Source organism: Lepisosteus oculatus, unplaced genomic scaffold (assembly GCF_040954835.1).
Source record: "Lepisosteus oculatus isolate fLepOcu1 unplaced genomic scaffold, fLepOcu1.hap2 HAP2_SCAFFOLD_70, whole genome shotgun sequence".
Lineage (NCBI taxonomy): Eukaryota > Metazoa > Chordata > Actinopteri > Semionotiformes > Lepisosteidae > Lepisosteus > Lepisosteus oculatus.
Genome location: NW_027168257.1, coordinates 537,388 through 557,415, shown reverse-complemented (window position 1 = coordinate 557,415; position 20,028 = coordinate 537,388). Strand labels below are relative to the sequence as shown.

The following is a 20,028-nucleotide window of genomic DNA, read 5'->3' as shown; positions in this document are numbered from 1 at the left end:
TTTTACTGCTGCCACCCTGATGAAGGCTCATTCAGAGGATGGCTGGCAGGAAATTGGTAAGAAGAAAAAGAAAAAGAAAAAGGTAACAGGTGAGACCGAAGAGAAATGTGTTTTGTAAAGACTGTTTCCACTTTCTTATGTAATATGGCTCTTAACATAATTTCTCTTAACACAAGAGGTATCAATGACAGAGTTAAATGCCAGTCTGTCTTTGATTACCTCCAGCAGAGAGAGGGAGATGTGTTGATGTTGCAGGAGTGTGCTTTAGCCTATCAAGAGAGGTATAAAAGTTTTGAAGATAGGTGGGATAAAGGGCCTTCTGTTTGGTCAGGGGACAATAACAACAGAGCCTCTGGCGTGGCCATTCTTTTCAAAGGATGGGCATTCAAATTGAAAAGTATTCAGAGGGTCATAGATGGCAGGTTGCTGTGTGTGGATGTGGAATGGGGGACCGTTAACCTGCGGCTAATCAATGTGTATTGCCCTACTGACGTAGGAGGAAGGGTGGAGCTACTCAAGGCACTCTCCCCCCTATTGTTATGCAGCACAGACGTGATAGTGGGAGGGGATTTTAATTGTATCTTAGAGCACACAGACAGGCAGTCTAGCTCGCCGATAAAATTGGATTCCAGCTCACTGGCCCTGCAAAACTTAGTTCAAGACTTTAAACTCTCAGACACATATAGATGTATATATCCCACAACAGCAGGATATACATGGTCAGGGAGGAATAGCAGCTCCAGAATTGACTATTGCTTTGTCTCAGAGAGAGTGAAAGTTGTTGGGGTCACTCTTCAGCCTGTCTTCTTCTCAGATCATCAGGCTTTAGGGTGTAGAGTGGAACTCCAGGGCGGGACTGTCTTTGGCCCAGGCCTCTGGAAACTCAACACAAAGCTGCTAGAGAACGAGGGGGTAGTATCCCGCTACAAGGAGAAACTATCACAGTGGCTGTCCTTGCAGTGTCTGTACGGGTCAGTAGGAGAGTGGTGGGAGGAGGTGAAGGTGAGGACAAAGGCCTTTTTCATGGCTGAGGGAAGGAAGGCTGCTGCCAGACGGAGAGGAGTGCTAGCCAGGAAACAGAGGCAGCTGCAGCGTCTCTACACGATGCTGCACAGTGGCTTCGATGTGCTCGAGGATATCGCCCTTTTAAAAAAGGACATCCGGAGCATAGCCGAAGAAAGTAGTCGAGGAGTGCTGTTAAGAAGCAGAGTGCAGTTCTTGGAAGAAAATGAGAAGTGTACTCGCTTCTTTTTCAGGAAAGTGGTAGGCTCCAAGACTGTCATGGAAAGTGTAGTTGATGAGGAGGGACGAGAGAGAACAGAGCCGAGTGCTATCCTCTCCTGCACCGAGGCCTTCTACTCAAGACTGTACAGCTCTACAGAGGTAAAGGATGAAGATATTCATTTTTTTACCTCAAAGCTAGAAAACATTTTGAGTGAAGAAGATAGGGAAGTACTTGAGAGGGATTTGACAGTAGAAGAGCTGAGACAGGCTATGGAGAGCTTACAGAAGGGGAAAACTCCGGGTGCTGACGGGCTCCCTAAAGAATTTTATTGCACCTTTTGGGATCTGCTTCAGGATCCGCTACTGCTCCTATTCGAGGAAAGCTACAAGACAGAATTGCTGCCTGACTCCTTAAGAGAAGGCACGATCTCTCTCTTGTTTAAGAAAGGAGCAAAAAATGACATAAAGAACTGGAGACCCCTCAGCCTGTTAGGCGTGGACACTAAGATCCTGTCCAAAGCCCTTTTCCTGCGCCTACAAAATGTAGTGGCCTCACTGGTAGGGAAAGAACAGACTTGTGGGATAGCAGGACGCCTGATGAGCGACAACCTGGCCTTGTTGAGGGATGTCTGTCTGTACTCTGAGGATCGCTCCCTCCCTCTGTGCATTTTAGGTGTAGACCTAGAAAAGGCCTTTGACCGCCTAAACCGGCAGTACTTAACATCGGTACTTGAGCACATGAAGTTTGGCCCCATCATGAGAAAGTGGATTAACCTGCTGTACACAGGTAGCAACAGCAGAGTCATGGTTAATGGCAATAGATCACGCACCTTTGAAGTCTGTTCAGGGGTGAGGCAGGGCTGCCCATTATCCCCCTTGTTATTCGTTTTGGCTATGGAGCCCTTAGCCTGTGCCTTGCGCCAGGATCAGGCCATTAATGGGATACCAGTGCCTGGAAGTGGGGGAGGAGAGGTAAAGACGTCTCTATACATGGATGACGTCACCCTGCTCCTCTCTGACAATGCCTCAATTAGCAGAGCTCTGCAGTGCTGTGATCGGTTCTCTTTGGCTTCCTCCGCAAAAATTAACACATCTAAGAGTGAGATTTTTTATCAGAACTGGAGGGAGCCAAAAGAAGGACATGATCTCAGGCTGCAAGAGAAGAGAATTAAGGTCCTGGGGGTGTATTTTGGAGAAGAGATGGGAACAGTAAATTGGCAGAACAAATTGCCAATCTTAAACAAAAAACTGATGCAATGGAAGGACCGAGACCTCACCATGACAGGGAAGGTGCTGGTCATCAAAGCCGAGCTCTTGCCTGTCTTGAATTTTCTGGCTTCTACCTTCCCAATCCCACACCGTGTTGCGGCGGTGCTGAGGAGATTGATGTTTCAATTTCTATGGGGTGGGAAGCAGGAAAGACTCAGAAGGGAAATAATGTACAGGCCGCTACCCTCAGGGGGGAAGTCTGTCCCAGATATTGCTACGAAGCTGCTGTGCATTTTCCTGGCCTCTGTGCTGAGAGGCTTTGCAACAGCACCTGCAGCGCGTACCTGGACTTATTTTTCCAGGCTCTGGGTAGGTAGGGAGGTGTTCAGGGTGTGGGGTGTCAGACCCAAGCTGGACGTCCCACTCTCTGACACATGCCCTGCAATTTATGGGACAGTTAAAAGTTTTCTAAGATCTCACCCAATTGGCCATATTCCCCTCCGAGATGTCAGCGTCCAAAAACTGGAAGATTTCGTAGCACCCCAGAACAATAGGCAGACCCCTGTGGGCATTTTAACATCAGCCCAAACAAGGAAGGTGTGGAAACACACATCCTCTAAATTTCTGTGCAACATTCACAGAGATTTAGCCTGGAGTGTCGTCCACCAGTGCTTACCGGTACGAACTTTCTTGTACCGTAGGGGCCTCACCCCCAGCCCTCGCTGCGTTAGGGTGGGCTGCGGCGAGGAGGAGACTGTGACCCATCTCCTGTGGTCCTGCTTTTTTGCTAAGGCCTTCTGGGCACAGTTTGAAGATTGGTTGCAGGCTCTCTCGCCCCAATTTACCCTGACCGCTGCTTTCATCATATATGGCATCTCTCCTGTCAAACTTCCCCCTGACGTGTTTGACAGGATCTGGGCCGTGGTGAACAGTGGGAAAGACGCCCTGTGGAGAGTGAGGAACATGGGGCTGTTCAAAGGCATCGAGGTCCCAGTCAAGGCAGCAGGTAGCCTGGCCCTGTTCATCACCCGAGAGAACTATTACCTCAGAGATCTGTGGAGAGAAGGGAGGGAGGAAGCAGAAAATCTGTGGGAAATAGAGAGCATTGGACAGTATCTCAAGAAACTGTGAAAAACATTATCATGTTTAAATAAAGAATGTGATTTGCACCAGAAAAAAAGAAAATTGTTGCTATGTAACTGTTACCGTGTCAAAATGTAATGAGATGTGATCATATATACTGTTTTAAGTATGTATATTAATGTAAAGCTTTCTGATTTGTGATTTCCTGTATTTTTTTGTGAAAAGAAAATAAAGTTCTTAAAAATCGAAATCGAATCGGTTCACCCAGGGCGAGGCTCGGCCATTGCACTCCGGCTGTGCTGACCCCTGCGAATTCCCCAAATGTGGGAATCTCGACTGCATAATTTCTGGTAGTGGGGGACTGCGTTCGCGCTTTCCCCTGATGTGCTTGGTCCAAAATCAGATACAGGAAGGTTAGGACACCACGAGCTGCATGGCTGCGGAAGGATCCCGGTTCGACAGGAGTGGACGCCGCTGCTGGTTCTCGCTGGCTTTTAGTTAGGGGTCCGGAGAAGCATCTCAAGCTAGTTCCACTACTCCTTCCGGACGTTCATTCCCTTTTCAAAGTCAGTCGTTTTGCTGTAGTCTGCGTTCTTTAGGCTGATTATCGAGGTTAGCCTTTATTTGGTCATGGGGGGCCTCGGTACTGTATGCTGAGTCTAAAGACAGTTTCACCCGTTTTCTGATTGCTCGGTTCTGTACCAGTGCAGACATGTCAAACAGTGAATGGCTGTACCTCTATTGTATCCGTGCTCAATGAATGAAATCGGTAACAAATGAATATATGTCTAGTTATACGAAAAATGAGTGGTTTATCGACTCATCTTCATTTGCAGATTTAGAGGCAGCTTCGATATTCGTTTTACAGACGGGTTTTTTTTTTTGAATATGGGTCACACACATGCCACAGCAACAAAACATCTCTAGAGATGAGGCTATAGATCACCTTTCCATCCTGCAGGTTTTCCTCCCAAAGCCTACGGCACCAACGGCGACCCCTGCTGGCCGGGAGAGCAAAAGCTTACAGCACCTGGTATTCCCAGGCAGTCTCCCATCCAAGTACTAACCAGGCCCGACGCTGCTTAGCTTCCGAGATCAGACGAGATCGGGCGTGTTCAGGGTGGTGTGGCCGTAAGCGAAAGTCCCGGCGCCTGACTCGCTACTTGAAGCTGTGTGTGGCGGGGGTTCCGTGCTCCCCGAGCGGGACTGAAGGATCGTTCGTGTGCCACTCTTTGGAAAGGAGCTGCTTTCCAAATCGCATTGCGTGCCTGGATGTTGGCGAATGCGCTCCCTTGTGTTGGCTCGTCCCGCACTGGAGGAGGACAAACAATCTGCACGGAGGAGCACCAGGCAAGTCTTCACCAGACAAAAACCTCCAGTGCACAGCACTCTGGAAACATTTCGGGGCTTTCGCGTGTTTATTTCAGCACGTAAAGCGCACCGGTCCAACACGTCGGCCGGGCGCGCGGCGCCTCCGCCCTCTTGTGGCCTTGCGGCGTCAGAGCAAGAGGCTCCTTCTCGCTGCCCTTCCGCTGTGTTGCAGGGCCCCGAGAGGGAACCCGGAGCGCGCACTTTGTGGGGGGCGGGGGACCGCGTTCGCGCTCTGCCCCCGGTCTCTTGCGCGAGTACTAAATCTCACGGACAGGGGGGCCTCGTCATTGATTGTTACAGGTGAGACGGGGATTAGGAGGAGACCCCGACTGATGGGTAAAGGGGAGCACTAACACCAGAGGGACACCCCCGGCGTCTCTTTTTGAGAGACGCCCTGGGGTTTCCTAATGGCCAAGGAGGGTCGGGACCTCGGTTTGACGCCTCCCCCGAAGGACGGCGCCTGTTTGTGCAGCAGAGTGTCGCCATCAGGAGGCTGGGGCGTAAGAGAGCCACACAGCCCGCAGGGTGAGCGCTCCCTACTGGTCCCAGTCACACCTCTTGCAGGAGCAGCAGCAACCGGAGCTTTTCCGGGGTGGAATCTCCCATCCGGGTGCCGGCCAGGCTCACACCTGCTGGGCTGCCCCGGGGGTGAGCCCAGTCGAGAGTCGCAGGGCCAGATCTAGTCACCGGGGAGAAACGATACAAGTGAAGGATTGCTCGGCTCTCGGCACTTGAAAAGACCGACAAATGTCTCGTTCCCGCCGGAGCTGAATGTACCCGCATGTGTGGTGTCGTCTTCTTCCCCCGCCCCGCTGTGTTTGCTGTATTGTCTCTGAAGCCGGCCCCCCCGAGACGAGACGGGCTGTTCCTGTGCCCCAATTAACACTTTACAGGTGCCATTCCCCGGCATTGTGGCCATTGTCGGTGCTCACACGCGATAAGATAAGGCGGAGGAGAGCGGGGCATGCCCAGCGGCAGACATTCAAGGAGGGGGCAGTGCGAGGTGAGGTGAGGTGCGACACGCCGGAGCCCCGACGCAGCTAATGCGGAGCACTTGTTGGACTGGCATCGAAAGGACGTGTGCGCACGGAGCGAGCCTTCCCTGCGGCGGAGCGCGGGAACTTTCTCCCCCCCTCCCGCTGCAGGAGTTGTGTGCACTGCAGCGGTGCCGAGAGAAAAGCACAGAAGGCAGCAGGCTCTGGAGAACAGGTAAGAGACGGAGCCTTGTGGGCAGGCGAGCAGGCCCGTTTTTTGGAAATTGCTGAAAAGGTTTGTTCGGTGTGTGGCAGGCGCACGTCGCGAGCTTGCGTGGCGATCTGCCGGTCTGGAGTTATGCAAATGAGGCCGAATTGCATCCCGGGACATGCTGCGAATGCGCAACGGCGACTGCAGATGTGTAGGAAACGGCGCGCTCGTTTTCTCGTTTTGCCCACACTTTTGAGTGTTAGTGTGGCGTGTGAGTGTGTGAAAGAGTGGGCCCAGCAGGAGGCGGTGGCGTGCGGGGCGAGGAGGTGGCCTAGGCTGCGCGATTTGTGCTGTGGGTGCGGGCCGCTTGCAGGGGCCTGTTTAACTCATACTTACCTGGCAGGGGAGATACCTTGATCAAGAAGGAGGTTCACCCAGGGCGAGGCTCGGCCATTGCACTCCGGCTGTGCTGACCCCTGCGAATTCCCCAAATGTGGGAATCTCGACTGCATAATTTCTGGTAGTGGGGGACTGCGTTCGCGCTTTCCCCTGATGTGCTTGGTCCAAAATCAGATACAGGAAGGTTAGGACACCACGAGCTGCATGGCTGCGGAAGGATCCCGGTTCGACAGGAGTGGACGCCGCTGCTGGTTCTCGCTGGCTTTTAGTTAGGGGTCCGGAGAAGCATCTCAAGCTAGTTCCACTACTCCTTCCGGACGTTCATTCCCTTTTCAAAGTCAGTCGTTTTGCTGTAGTCTGCGTTCTTTAGGCTGATTATCGAGGTTAGCCTTTATTTGGTCATGGGGGGCCTCGGTACTGTATGCTGAGTCTAAAGACAGTTTCACCCGTTTTCTGATTGCTCGGTTCTGTACCAGTGCAGACATGTCAAACAGTGAATGGCTGTACCTCTACTGTATCCATGCTCAATGAATGAAATCGGTAACAAATGAATATATGTCTAGTTATACGAAAAACGAGTGGTTTATCGACTCATCTTCATTTGCAGATTTAGAGGCAGCTTCGATATTCGTTTTACAGACGGGTTTTTTTTTTTGAATATGGGTCACACACATGCCACAGCAACAAAACATCTCTAGAGATGAGGCTATAGATCACCTTTCCATCCTGCAGGTTTTCCTCCCAAAGCCTACGGCACCAACGGCGACCCCTGCTGGCCGGGAGAGCAAGAGCTTACAGCACCTGGTATTCCCAGGCAGTCTCCCATCCAAGTACTAACCAGGCCCAACACTGCTTAGCTTCCAAGATCAGACGAGATCGGGCGTGTTCAGGGTGGTGTGGCCGTAAGCGAAAGCCCTGGCGCCTGACTCGCTACTTGAAGCTGTGTGTGGCGGGGGTTCCGTGCCCCCCGAGCGGGACTGAAGGATCGTTCGTGTGCCACTCTTTGGAAAGGAGCTGCTTTCCAAATCGCATTGCGTGCCTGGATGTTGGCGAATGCGCTCCCTTGTGTTGGCACGTCCCGCACTGGAGGAGGACAAACAATCTGCACGGAGGAGCACCAGGCAAGTCTTCACCAGACAAAAACCTCCAGTGCACAGCACTCTGGAAACATTTCGGGGCTTTCGCGTGTTTATTTCAGCACGTAAAGCGCACCGGTCAAACACGTCGGCCGGGCGCGCGGCGCCTCCGCCCTCTTGTGGCCTTGCGGCGTCAGAGCAAGAGGCTCCTTCTCGCTGCCCTTCCGCTGTGTTGCAGGGCCCCGAGAGGGAACCCGGAGCGCGCACTTTGTGGGGGGCGGGGGACCGCGTTCGCGCTCTGCCCCCGGTCTCTTGCGCGAGTACTAAATCTCACGGACAGGGGGGCCTCGTCATTGATTGTTACAGGTGAGACGGGGATTAGGAGGAGACCCCGACTGATGGGAAAAGGGGAGCACTAACACCAGAGGGACACCCCCGGCGTCTCTTTTTGAGAGACGCCCTGGGGTTTCCTAATGGCCAAGGAGGGTCGGGACCTCGGTTTGACGCCTCCCCCGAAGGACGGCGCCTGTTTGTGCAGCAGAGTGTCGCCATCAGGAGGCTGGGGCGTAAGAGAGCCACACAGCCCGCAGGGTGAGCGCTCCCTACTGGTCCCAGTCACACCTCTTGCAGGAGCAGCAGCAACCGGAGCTTTTCCGGGGTGGAATCTCCCATCCGGGTGCCGGCCAGGCTCACACCTGCTGGGCTGCCCCGGGGGTGAGCCCAGTCGAGAGTCGCAGGGCCAGATCTAGTCACCGGGGAGAAACGATACAAGTGAAGGATTGCTCGGCTCTCGGCACTTGAAAAGACCGACAAATGTCTCGTTCCCGCCGGAGCTGAATGTACCCGCATGTGTGGTGTCGTCTTCTTCCCCCGCCCCGCTGTGTTTGCTGTATTGTCTCTGAAGCCGGCCCCCCCGAGACGAGACGGGCTGTTCCTGTGCCCCAATTAACACTTTACAGGTGCCATTCCCCGGCATTGTGGCCATTGTCGGTGCTCACACGCGATAAGATAAGGCGGAGGAGAGCGGGGCATGCCCAGCGGCAGACATTCAAGGAGGGGGCAGTGCGAGGTGAGGTGAGGTGCGACACGCCGGAGCCCCGACGCAGCTAATGCGGAGCACTTGTTGGACTGGCATCGAAAGGACGTGTGCGCACGGAGCGAGCCTTCCCTGCGGCGGAGCGCGGGAACTTTCTCCCCCCCTCCCGCTGCAGGAGTTGTGTGCACTGCAGCGGTGCCGAGAGAAAAGCACAGAAGGCAGCAGGCTCTGGAGAGCAGGTAAGAGACGGAGCCTTGTGGGCAGGCGAGCAGGCCCGTTTTTTGGAAATTGCTGAAAAGGTTTGTTCGGTGTGTGGCAGGCGCACGTCGCGAGCTTGCGTGGCGATCTGCCGGTCTGGAGTTATGCAAATGAGGCCGAATTGCATCCCGGGACATGCTGCGAATGCGCAACGGCGACTGCAGATGTGTAGGAAACGGCGCGCTCGTTTTCTCGTTTTGCCCACACTTTTGAGTGTTAGTGTGGCGTGTGAGTGTGTGAAAGAGTGGGCCCAGCTGGAGGCGGTGGCGTGCGGGGCGAGGAGGTGGCCTAGGCTGCGCGATTTGTGCTGTGGGTGCGGGCCGCTTGCAGGGGCATGTTTAACTCATACTTACCTGGCAGGGGAAATACCTTGATCAAGAAGGAGGTTCACCCAGGGCGAGGCTCGGCCATTGCACTCCGGCTGTGTTGACCCCTGCGAATTCCCCAAATGTGGGAATCTCGACTGCATAATTTCTAGAAGTGGGGGACTGCGTTCGCGCTCTCCCCTGATGTGCTTGGTCCAAAATCAGATACGGGAGGGTTAGGACACCACGAGCTGCGTGGCTGCGGAAGGATCCCGGTTCGACAGGAGTGGACGCCGCTGCTGGTTCTCGCTGGCTTTTAGTTAGGGGTCCGGAGAAGCATCTCAAGCTAGTTCCACTACTCCTTCCGGACGTTCATTCCCTTTTCAAAGTCAGTCGTTTTGCTGTAGTCTGCGTTCTTTAGGCTGATTATCGAGGTTAGCCTTTATTTGGTCATGGGGGGCCTCGGTACTGTATGCTGAGTCTAAAGACAGTTTCACCCGTTTTCTGATTGCTCGGTTCTGTACCAGTGCAGACATGTCAAACAGTGAATGGCTGTACCTCTATTGTATCCGTGCTCAATGAATGAAATCGGTAACAAATGAATATATGTCTAGTTATACGAAAAACGAGTGGTTTATCGACTCATCTTCATTTGCAGATTTAGAGGCAGCTTCGATATTCGTTTTACAGACGGGTTTTTTTTTTTTGAATATGGGTCACACACATGCCACAGCAACAAAACATCTCTAGAGATGAGGCTATAGATCACCTTTCCATCCTGCAGGTTTTCCTCCCAAAGCCTACGGCACCAACGGCGACCCCTGCTGGCCGGGAGAGCAACCTGGTCGGGAGAGCAACCTGAGCACACCTGGTATTCCCAGGCGGTCTCCCATCCAAGTACTAACCAGGCCCGACTCTGCTTAGCTTCCAAGATCAGACGAGATCGGGCATGTTCAGAGTGGTGTGGCCGTAAGCGAAAGCCCTGGCGCCTGACTCGCTACTTGAAGCTGTGTGTGGCGGGGGCTCCGTGCCCCCCGAGCGGGACTGAAGGATCGTTCGTGTGCAACTCTTTGGAAAGGAGCTGCTTTCCAAATCGCATTGCGTGCCTGGATGTTGGCGAATGCGCTCCCTTGTGTTGGCTCGTCCCGCACTGGAGGAGGACAAAGAATCTGCACGGAGGAGCACCAGGCAAGTCTTCAGTGCACAGCACTCTGGAAACATTTCGGGGCTGTCGCGTGTTTATTTCAGCACGTAAAGCGCACCGGTCCAACACTTCGGCCGGGCGCGCGGCGCCTCCGCCCTCTTGCTGCCCCTGCAGCTGCTTCACTTTTCCCTTTAGTTGCCATCGATTTTTTTGTAGTGCTATACATATACGATTGAGGTATCTTAGAGTTCTCCTTCGAAGACCCAGCACTCTCTTTTCTTTTCCCAGTGTTACTCATATCGGACTTTTTAAACCTAAAAAAAAATGTTTTTTTTTTTCTTTCAATTATAACTGAAGTTTAAACAACTAGTGTTAAGTCCTTATTTTTCTGTAGTCAAAAAAAGCAAAAATTAACATTCAGGTCATGAAAAACTCAAAAAAACTCCCCAACCACTAAACTTTACCTCCCACCTGAGCGCCATCTTGAACGCCCCTACCACCAGAGAATGCTCACGATTTCGGAAGCTGTCTCCGGGACGTGCTGATTCCACACATCCTGAATAAATCATGATATTGTTAGTTGCTGTAGCTAGACGTTCAAATGAGTTTCATGGCCAGATGGACTGTTTCCTCCAGCGGTATAATATTGCAGTGAGACAGCACGATGCCTGCAAGACTATGTCACGCTAAACGCCACAGATTGTGTTTGTCCGTTCGTGTCAGTCGTCCCGCAGCCACGGGAAGTGGGACACAAACATGCTGCAATGCTTTCAAGACGTTAGGATTTGTTTGTGCAACATCCAAGAGGAGTACTTGTGGCTTGAATGTGAACTGTACGTGCCCGCCCCCTTTCCTCTGTAGTGCATGAGTTCCTCCCGGCATGCCCTTCGTCATTGTTCTGTCATCTTGTATTTAAAGGGTTGTATTTCTGCTGCTGAAAATAAGCAACGGTTTTCTCACAACGCCCTTTGTTCCCAACGGAGCCCTTGTCTGTCATGAAATTCTTCAAAACCTCAAGCTAGAAGAAGAAGAAGACGACAAATATGAAGCGTTATAGCAACGACATGCCATGACACGATCGATAACGATTTCCATAGGATCCCCGCGGTTGCCTGGCAACCGTCAGCTTTGCGCAGTGGCAGTATCGTAGCCTGTGAGGGTTAGCCGAGGCGTGATTATTGCTAGTTGAAAACTTTTCCCAATACCCCGCTTCCGCCGGTTTGCAATACAATCGGCGAAAGCAATTTTTGACAGTCTCGTCAGAGACTGAGCAAGGTGTTTAAAGACAGATTTGGTCACGGTGATATCATGGTAGAAAGAAACGAACTTGTTACGTGTCAACAGAAACGCTCTTTCAGCTTTATGCAGAGAACAGCGTCTGTCGAGATTACTTTTGTGTCAGCGCGAAACGCCGTGTGCTTGTCAGTATGATTTCATATTGCTCGTAGCGGCGCCTGGCTTTTGTCTGTCAAACGTTAGGTTGCGCTTCTTCATGCTGCATCGTCGGCATGAGTGGAGCATTTTAAACGTCTGTACTTACTGCGCCCCATAAGAAATCGTTTGTCCCCATTCAAAAGAGATTGTGCGATGTCCTGCAGCGTTCGCAAAGCAAACCTTTGACAGTTTGAAAAGAGGAATTTATTCTGCTTCCTGTGCGTGCAGTAGTTACAAAGTTGAACGTCTTTACACGATCTGCTGCAGTTTTCAGTGGGTGGGCTTTGTCAAATGGCTTGGAAAAACGCACTGTGTTTCTGCTCGGGAAACATCATGAGTAGTGTCCTGCATGTTTTCTGTGTATAGCTGTCTTTTAACGCATACAGAATTCATTCGAAATCATTGATTTCTCCAATTAACAAGGGTCTCTTTTTGAACCTGCCAGAAGCATTCTTACAATGTAACAGATTTACTCCGGGGAAGGGCAGCATGACATTGAGAGTAGCTCAAGCTTTCAGCACCTTTATCTGACTGCATGTATGCAGACTCTGCTCAGAATCCCCTGTAAGATTCTCCTTCAATTCCGTTTTGCAGTGCTTTAGCTCTTTCAAAAGGCTTCGCTTTGCTAGTCACAATCCAAGGCTCATGACAGCATTTGAAAACATTCGTAACTGCGTTGGCCGGGAATCGAACCTGGGTTAACTGCTTTGAAGGCAGCTATGCGCAACACTGGCTCGCTCCAGAATAAATCTCACGTCGAGGGCATATTTTTTTCCATTTTACCGTGAGTCGGGCTCAGCTGCACAGAGGAGAGAGCAGAGCAATGAGGTCACGGGGACAGGGGAGTCACACGCTGGCGGTTTGAATACGCGGAAGATCACTGAGGGATCCACAGTATATGGACCCTCCGTGCGCCATCAGTCCGCACTCCGGACTCTGAATCCTGCCATCCGAGTTAAGATCTCGGCGGAACCTGAGGCGCAGTTCCTTCTTAAAACGTAATCTGGTGAGCATTTCTAGAATCGTACTTGTATAGATGCAGCCTTTAATGTGTTGCTAGGTTAAAATTGATGACTTCTTGTATTTCAGTAGGCAACTGCCCTCTTGATTTCGGATTTAATTTCTTTATTACAGGGGTGCTTTTATGAAGACAGAGTCATGTTCAGGTACTTTGCTTGATGGAGGAAGCTCATTTCGGACTCTGTGATCTGCTCACCTGGAAAGGTCTGCTATACTACTACAAGAGAGAAGTAGAGTCTGGAAGAAGGGACAATTTTATGATGCTTTGGAAGATAATGTTTTTTTTTTCTTATACTGAAAATGAAAGGTAGTTGTTTCTATATGGACTCAGTCTTTGGAATTTGTATATATATATTTCAGTGATCCCTCAGCCATTCCTTCTGTATTGTAATTCAATTTCTCTTTTAAAATTCCTTCCCCACTTCTAGGACCTGCAGTTGCTGAACTCCACAATGGCTTCTATTGGAAAGTCTGTGACTGAGACCAAGTGTTCACTTTTTTATGAAACCATTATTTATTTAGGAGCAATGAGCAATTCTTATATAAATGCAATAAAATCATTATGCTCAAACTATGAGAGAGAAAATTAAGGATAATTTAAGAAATCAGTCTTAGCTTGTTTCTATACACAGATGGTATTATTTATTTTCAAAGGAAACCCGCGAGGATTCCCCTGGTGTGCAAGATGTGCCTGAATACTCTTGATCAGCTTCCTGCTCACTTGAAGAGGGCGTGTATGAAGCACGCCACGGCAGAAAACATCAGGATGGCCTCTCAACAGGCGAGGGAGGACATGATGAATCACCTGAAGAACGGGGTCATCGTGGATTACCACAGAATAGAGATCGTGTCTGGTGAGGCAAACAGGATAGTGGTTGTAAGACTGCTAGAGTCCTTGGGCCTTTTTGTACATGGGAAGCCTGAAGACACATTGGCAAGGTGAGATATTTTTAATCTGTAAGGCTTCTGTAGTTTCTTTTTGAAATCATTGTTACAACATATTATGTAAAAGCATGTTGAAAAGAATCTACCTGCATTCCAGCGGCCCTGAGCAAGAGGCCGCAGTCCAGGAGGAAGAGATGCCAGAGGCTGCTCTAGAAACTGAAACAGAAGCGGATAAGGAAGGGGAAGATGTGAGCTCTGAAGAACTCTATCAGCAGTAAGACTTTTTATTTTTCAGATGTATCTATTTTTTACTAAAATTCTAATTTGTCTTATAGGTATAAAATGTTTAAACCGGTGTTTTATATCCTTACAGGCCCTGAGTAGTTAAAAAGTATCAGCAGGCCGGAAGAGAGTGGCCCAAGCTGGACTCTATAGAAAGCACTCCCTGGATGCTCCTCTCCTGATTGGATTCAAACAGTACCTTACCAAGGATCTGGGAGTGGCAAATTATTCTCAGGAGGTATTTATTTTTTAAAGGCATTTAAAATTAAGCAATGGTATCTTCATTGTAAATGTTTTTATTTCTTAGCTTAAAATTCACCCATGTGAAATGATGTCAGCCATAAACATCATGACTCTATATTTCCTACCTGAATCTATTCTACTTAAATTATTACATTATACACAATTTGAGTTCATTTTAAAAAGTAAAAGGTAATGAAAGGAATGCATTTTCATAAGAAAGATAATACCGATATGCATGTGATAATCTTCCTTATATCATGTAGTGCATCATTTGGACACTTTGTGGGCTTCAAATACAAAGAAAATCATGTTCTATGGTACAAGATAAATACAAAACTTAAGCTTTTATTTTAATTAGATTTGTTTATAAAGCATAAGCAATCATTTATTACATCGCTTCTTGAATTAAATCTTTTGACAAGAGGTAAGACTTCTGTTACATTTAAACCCATGTTTAGCTGTGTTTTTTAGATTTAACTGAACCAATTTCTGTGTGTGCTAATGTCCTTGAATTCTGACAACATCACACTAAATTACATGATATAAAACAGCTAATGTTTCTAGAGATAAAGTTTCTGAGATGCTTCTAATTACTTTTTATTACCAGGGACAGTTTAATTCACCTTGTACAGTACTGTAAGACCAAGATGCTTTTTTTAAAAGTTATTTAACATTTTATAGAACTTTGTCTACTATGGCAACATGATGTGCTTGGTGAAACTTGGAAAAATACTGCTTGGCCACTTATCTTAAGATAAAGATAGGATAAAGGTTTATCTTTTGCACCTACCTGACCCCCAGGGAAGGCCAATGCTTTCTAAGTTGATGGTTCCCTACAGTAGACTGTACTTTAATTTCAAAGGTAATGTATATTGACCCAAATCAGTTTTGGAATCCAATCTACTGACGAGATGGAGCACATCCTTTTTTCAGGATTTTAGCATCATACGTTTGGTATATTTAGTCCCTAATGCTGAAAGAAATGATCATAGAACATTTGGACACTTTGTGGGCTTGAAATACAAAGCAAATCATGTTCTATGGTACAAGATAAATACAAAACTTAAGCTTTTATTTTAATTAGATTTGTTTATAAAGCATAAGCAATCATTTATTACATTAATATATGTAAAAATAACATTTTAGCATCATACGTTTAGTATATTTAGTCCCTAATGCTGAAAGAAATGATCATAGAACATGACATCTAACCTTACCTGCGGTGTTTTTAATCCCTATTGCTCAATGCACGGTGAAAGCATTCCATACATGTGTCTGACAATGAGGAATAGGCCCCTGAGACAGTCATTTGCCTGTTTCACAAATGATCGTATTTTACTAGAGATTCTGTTTGGGATTCAGATGTGCATTCGGACAGCAATCCCTTTCAAGAAATGATACGTTCTGGATGAGGTCAAAGGTGCTGGAACACTGTATCTAGGATGTGTTTGCAGAGACTGTGTGTCTCCTGCTTCAACGCAGTGATAAACAGATGTGCTCCTTTAATTTATTGGTACATGCCCAGGGCAGTAAGCAGTCTGAGGATTTATTTCCAGATGGCATAGAGCAGTGAAGCAGTGAAGTAGTGCAAAACACTGGATCATTATATTATTAGAATCTATTCTACTTAAATTATTACATTATACTCAATTTGAGTTCATTTTAAAAAGTAAAAGGTAATGAAAGGAATGCATTTTCATAAGAAAGATAATACCGATATGCATGTGATAATCTTCCTTATATCATGTAGTGCGTCATTTGGACACTTTGTGGGCTTGAAATACAAAGAAAATCATGTTCTATGGTACAAGATAAATACAAAACTTAAGCTTTTATTTTAATTAGATTTGTTTCTAAAGCATAAGCAATCATTTATTACATTAATATATGTGAAAATAACATTTTAGCATCATATGTTTAGTATATTTAGTCCCTAATGCCGAAAGAAATGATCATTTGTTTAACATGCACGGGTCTGTCTCAAAGGATGCAGTACTCCTGAAGGGTCTCAAACCCTACATTTCGGATGCCTAGCTGTATCCCTCACATGTGGCACCTCAGAATGACTTCTAACCTTACCTGTGGTGTATTCAGTCCCTATTGCTCAATGCACGGTGTACATACTGCATACATGTGTCTTGAGAATGAGGAATGGGCCCCTGAGACAGTCATTTGCCTGTTTCACAAACAGGGACCTGGACCTAGACCTGGCCCGTACAGGGCTCAAACCCGCGACCTTGGCGTTATTAGCACCACGCTCTAACCAACTGAGCTAACCAGCCTCACGACAGTGCTCCTCTCTGTGCTGCAAAAAATCAAACTCAGGGAATTTCTTTTGTCCTCCTTTGAATAGAAAGCCGTGTAATCAGTGTACGGGCTTTCTCGTGCAGTTTCATGGTTCTTGTAACCCAAATCCTACACTGGCCTGAAGTGCCCCCCCATTTCACAGCATTTTTCAGCTGATTTAAAATGTACCTAAAGGAGAAGCATTATTGAAGACCATCAATTACCAAGAGCTTTTGTCAAAGGTTTTGGTGGTCATTTTGAATGACCACAGAGCGCTATGACCTCGGTTTTACATCTCATCCAAAAGACAGCGCCCTTTTACAACACAGCATCTCCGTCACTATACTGGGGCATTGGGACCCGCACAGACCTCAGGGTGAGCGCCCCCCCGCCGGCACCATTAACACCGCTTCCAGCTGGAAGCTTTGTTTTTCCCTGTAGCTCATCCAGGTACTGACCTGGCTCACACCTGCTTAGCTTCAGTGGGTTTTCAGTTGCGAGTTGCAAGGGGATGCAAGTGATGGAGCCGCTCGCTGCAAAAGCCACTGCATTGGCCGGGAATCGAACCCGAGCCTCCCGCGTGGCAGGCGAGAATTCTACCACTGAACCACCAATGCTCAGTGCCTGGGCCTTCAAAAAAGATGCTTTTTTGGTGCTCTGTGCAAAACGCGTCGACATCTGCTTCCAGCTGCAAAATGCCATTTGCGGACGCTGAAGAACTTATTTCTAAGGCAGCGGGTACAAGCGATTGGGCGTTTTAAAACCACCAGGAACAGCAAAGAGGCGCGCTTCTTTGCTTGAGCCGAAACACACCGACTGAAAGTGGACAACGTAGTCGGCAGGATTGGAACCTGTGCGGGGAGACCCCAATGGATTTTTAGTCCATTGCCTTAACCACTCAGCCACGACTACAGCAAGCCCCACTGCCGCTGCGTTCTTGCTACAATCTTACCTGGATCGCGAGGCGCCGGCGGAAGCCTATTTCAAAGTCGTTCTCCGTTTCAAAAAAACATTTCCAAAATACAAGCCTTGCAGACAGACACGCCTCAGAGGACTTAAGGGTGGCTTCATGTCGGAATGATAAAGTCTCCCCGTCCGGACATGAAAATGCCACTTTGTTACACACAAAAAAAGAATCAACAACAGAGAAATGCCCACAAGCATTTGAAAAGCCGCACCACGTCGCACTTGAAATAGCTCTTACATTAGTGGTAGACACAGGAATCGCCTTTTTATTTACGCTCTTACCAACGCGATGGAAAGCAAAACAAAGCAAAGCAGAGCAAAACAAAACGAACAAACGAAAACCCTCACGTCCTGCACTTGCATATAACCCCGTTACGTGCCCAAGCGGTATTGTACGTCATCCTAGCACTGCACCCCGGGTCGTACGGTATATGGGAACGAGCACACGCCACGAATCGTCTCGAATCACTCCCTACAGCTGTAAGGCGCCTTGAAGCGTGCACCCCCAACATTCTTCTTTGCGCATCTGTGAAAGGTAAACTCTTGAGCAAACTCTGAACCAGCTCTAAGGAAACTAATCCGATTAGACGTTACTTTGACTCATCTTCTTACGCTCAGTGCCGGATTGCTCAAACTCCAGCTAGGGTTAGGGTTAGCATTCCCACGCTACTTAGACACTTTGTTTACGCTCAGTGCTGGATTTTGGGAACTTCAGGACGAGTGGGAATTTTCTCCTATCTGTCCATTCTGTTTTGTTTTGGAGACTCTTGGCTGCCTATGTTGTTCAGTGCACCGTGAAGGAAACATTTTCCAAAACTGTGTCAGCTCAAAAGTTGTAAGAAAACCTCTCCAGGTGCTTTAACTCTCTTCATTTTTGTCATTTAATGTGACACTCGATGTATAACTGGAGCCTCACATATGCAAATGGTGAGGCTCCAGTTCGACACCCAGTTCCACACCACTTTACAGTATATGACAAAAGCATGGCAGACTGTGCCGGACCAGCTGGTAACTTCCGCTTATTTTGACCATATTAAACATTGGAAATCTTCCCACTTGCATTTGTGACACTTGATTTTGGCTCCACCTAAGACACTCTTAAATCTTCAAACACTTTTCTCTTCTCCCGCAACACACTTGTCTGTCGGCACTATGTGGCAGCGTTGCATGACAACCCATCTCACCACGGAAAGAAACCTAACAGCTTTGGTAAGAGAGTAGAATTACCTGAAGAACTGCTTTTTATGGAAGCAGGACCAAGCGATGTAGCATTTTTATAGTACCAGGAAAGGAGAAGCGGCACTTCGCCTTTGCCGCACAGGCACAAGGTGACGTGCGGCAGACGCCGTAGTCGGCAGGATTCGAACCTGAGCGGGGAGTCCCCAATGGATTTCAAATCCATCGCCTTAACTACTCGGCCACGACTACAGCGAGCTCGCCGCCGCCGCATTCCTCCTATAATCTAACACGGAGTGCGAGGTGGCTGCGGAAACCTTTTTAAAGTCGCTCTCTGTTAAAAAAAAAACCTTTCACAAGATACATGCCGGCAGACAGACACGCCTCAGAGGGTTTAAGGCTGGCTTCACGTTCAAATGATAAAGTCTCCCCGTCCGGATGTCAAAATGCAACTTTGGCAGACAGAAAAAACATCAACAAACCACAAATGTGGACAAGGATTTTACAAGCTGCACCACACTGCACTTTCAAAAGCATTTACATTCGTGTTAGACGCAGGAATTGTCTTTGTTTTGCGCGCTTACGAACGCCATAGAAAACGAAACAAAACAAAAGCCCTCAGCTCCTGTACTTGATTATAACGCCGTTACGTGTCGAAGCAGGAATTTACGTCATCTTACCACTGCAACATGGGGAATAGAGGGAAATGAACACACGCTACGAATCGTCTCAATCACTCCCTAGAGTCGTAAGGCACATTGAAGGGTGCACCCCCATCATTAATCGTTGGGCCTCTGTAAAAGGAAAGCTGTTGAGCAGTCTTTGAAACAGCTCGGATGAAACACTTGATTGCTTCCATGTGCATCTGGAGCCCACTTCTTATTTTCACTTCACGCCGCCCAAAGCATTTCTAAAACAGGAGATTCGCGTTTGGGAATGCGCCCTGCCCTACAAATAAAACAGGTCTACGGGTCTGAAACCTGCTCCACGGAAAACAGTTCTGTTGCGCTTTTGATCAAAGGGAGATTCTCTGTTCTTACTTTTTGATGACATAACACCCAAAGGGGCCTCTTTGGAGCTGGATTCCAACCAGCATCCTAAAGTTTCTTGGCGGTATCCTTTACAGTCCTCTGTTCGGTCGACAAGGAACAGAAGGGGGCAGCTTTCCTCACACATACAGTGCAATGTACTGTAGTGTTCCCCTTCATTGAATTCGCAGTTCTGCATCAGACCTCTAACTCGTTTCCTTAGCTTGGATTTAAGCCACGAAGCAGGCTTCTACTGTATAAACGTCTAGAGGAATCACAAACTATTTGAGAGGCCATCATCCCAGGGGGAACTGACAAAGTCTATCCCTAAACACCTAGCGCAGTCTCTCGAGAGACTGTCAAAAATCGCTTTCTCCGTTTGTGCTGCAAGTAAGTGAAAACGCGGTCTCAACCCAGA

General features: G+C 48.4%; 8 non-coding genes and 2 pseudogenes across 8 annotated transcripts; 4 read left to right on the top strand and 6 right to left on the bottom strand.

Annotated features, from left to right (window-relative positions):
* Positions 1–3,757: 3,757 nt before the first annotated feature.
* On the top strand, positions 3,758–3,898 carry LOC138233766 (U1 spliceosomal RNA; annotated as a pseudogene).
* Positions 3,899–4,534: 636 nt separating this feature from the next.
* LOC138233763 (5S ribosomal RNA) lies at positions 4,535–4,653 on the bottom strand. Its single transcript, XR_011187688.1, has one exon. It is a non-coding gene; the product is annotated as a 5S ribosomal RNA (ribosomal RNA).
* A 1,807-nt stretch (positions 4,654–6,460) lies between these two features.
* On the top strand, positions 6,461–6,624 carry LOC138233750 (U1 spliceosomal RNA). Its single transcript, XR_011187675.1, has one exon. It is a non-coding gene; the product is annotated as a U1 spliceosomal RNA (small nuclear RNA).
* A 636-nt stretch (positions 6,625–7,260) lies between these two features.
* LOC138233702 (5S ribosomal RNA) lies at positions 7,261–7,379 on the bottom strand. The gene has a single exon (XR_011187631.1). It is a non-coding gene; the product is annotated as a 5S ribosomal RNA (ribosomal RNA).
* A 1,807-nt stretch (positions 7,380–9,186) lies between these two features.
* On the top strand, positions 9,187–9,350 carry LOC138233764 (U1 spliceosomal RNA). The gene has a single exon (XR_011187689.1). It is a non-coding gene; the product is annotated as a U1 spliceosomal RNA (small nuclear RNA).
* A 652-nt stretch (positions 9,351–10,002) lies between these two features.
* On the bottom strand, positions 10,003–10,121 carry LOC138233748 (5S ribosomal RNA; annotated as a pseudogene).
* Positions 10,122–11,414: 1,293 nt separating this feature from the next.
* On the top strand, positions 11,415–11,556 carry LOC138233671 (U4 spliceosomal RNA). The gene has a single exon (XR_011187600.1). It is a non-coding gene; the product is annotated as a U4 spliceosomal RNA (small nuclear RNA).
* Positions 11,557–16,986: 5,430 nt separating this feature from the next.
* Positions 16,987–17,057, bottom strand: trnag-gcc (transfer RNA glycine (anticodon GCC)). Its single transcript has one exon. It is a non-coding gene; the product is annotated as a tRNA-Gly (tRNA).
* Positions 17,058–17,270: 213 nt separating this feature from the next.
* On the bottom strand, positions 17,271–17,352 carry trnaf-aaa (transfer RNA phenylalanine (anticodon AAA)). The gene has a single exon. It is a non-coding gene; the product is annotated as a tRNA-Phe (tRNA).
* Positions 17,353–18,752: 1,400 nt separating this feature from the next.
* trnas-uga (transfer RNA serine (anticodon UGA)) lies at positions 18,753–18,834 on the bottom strand. The gene has a single exon. It is a non-coding gene; the product is annotated as a tRNA-Ser (tRNA).
* Between the last annotated feature and the right edge of the window lie 1,194 nt (positions 18,835–20,028).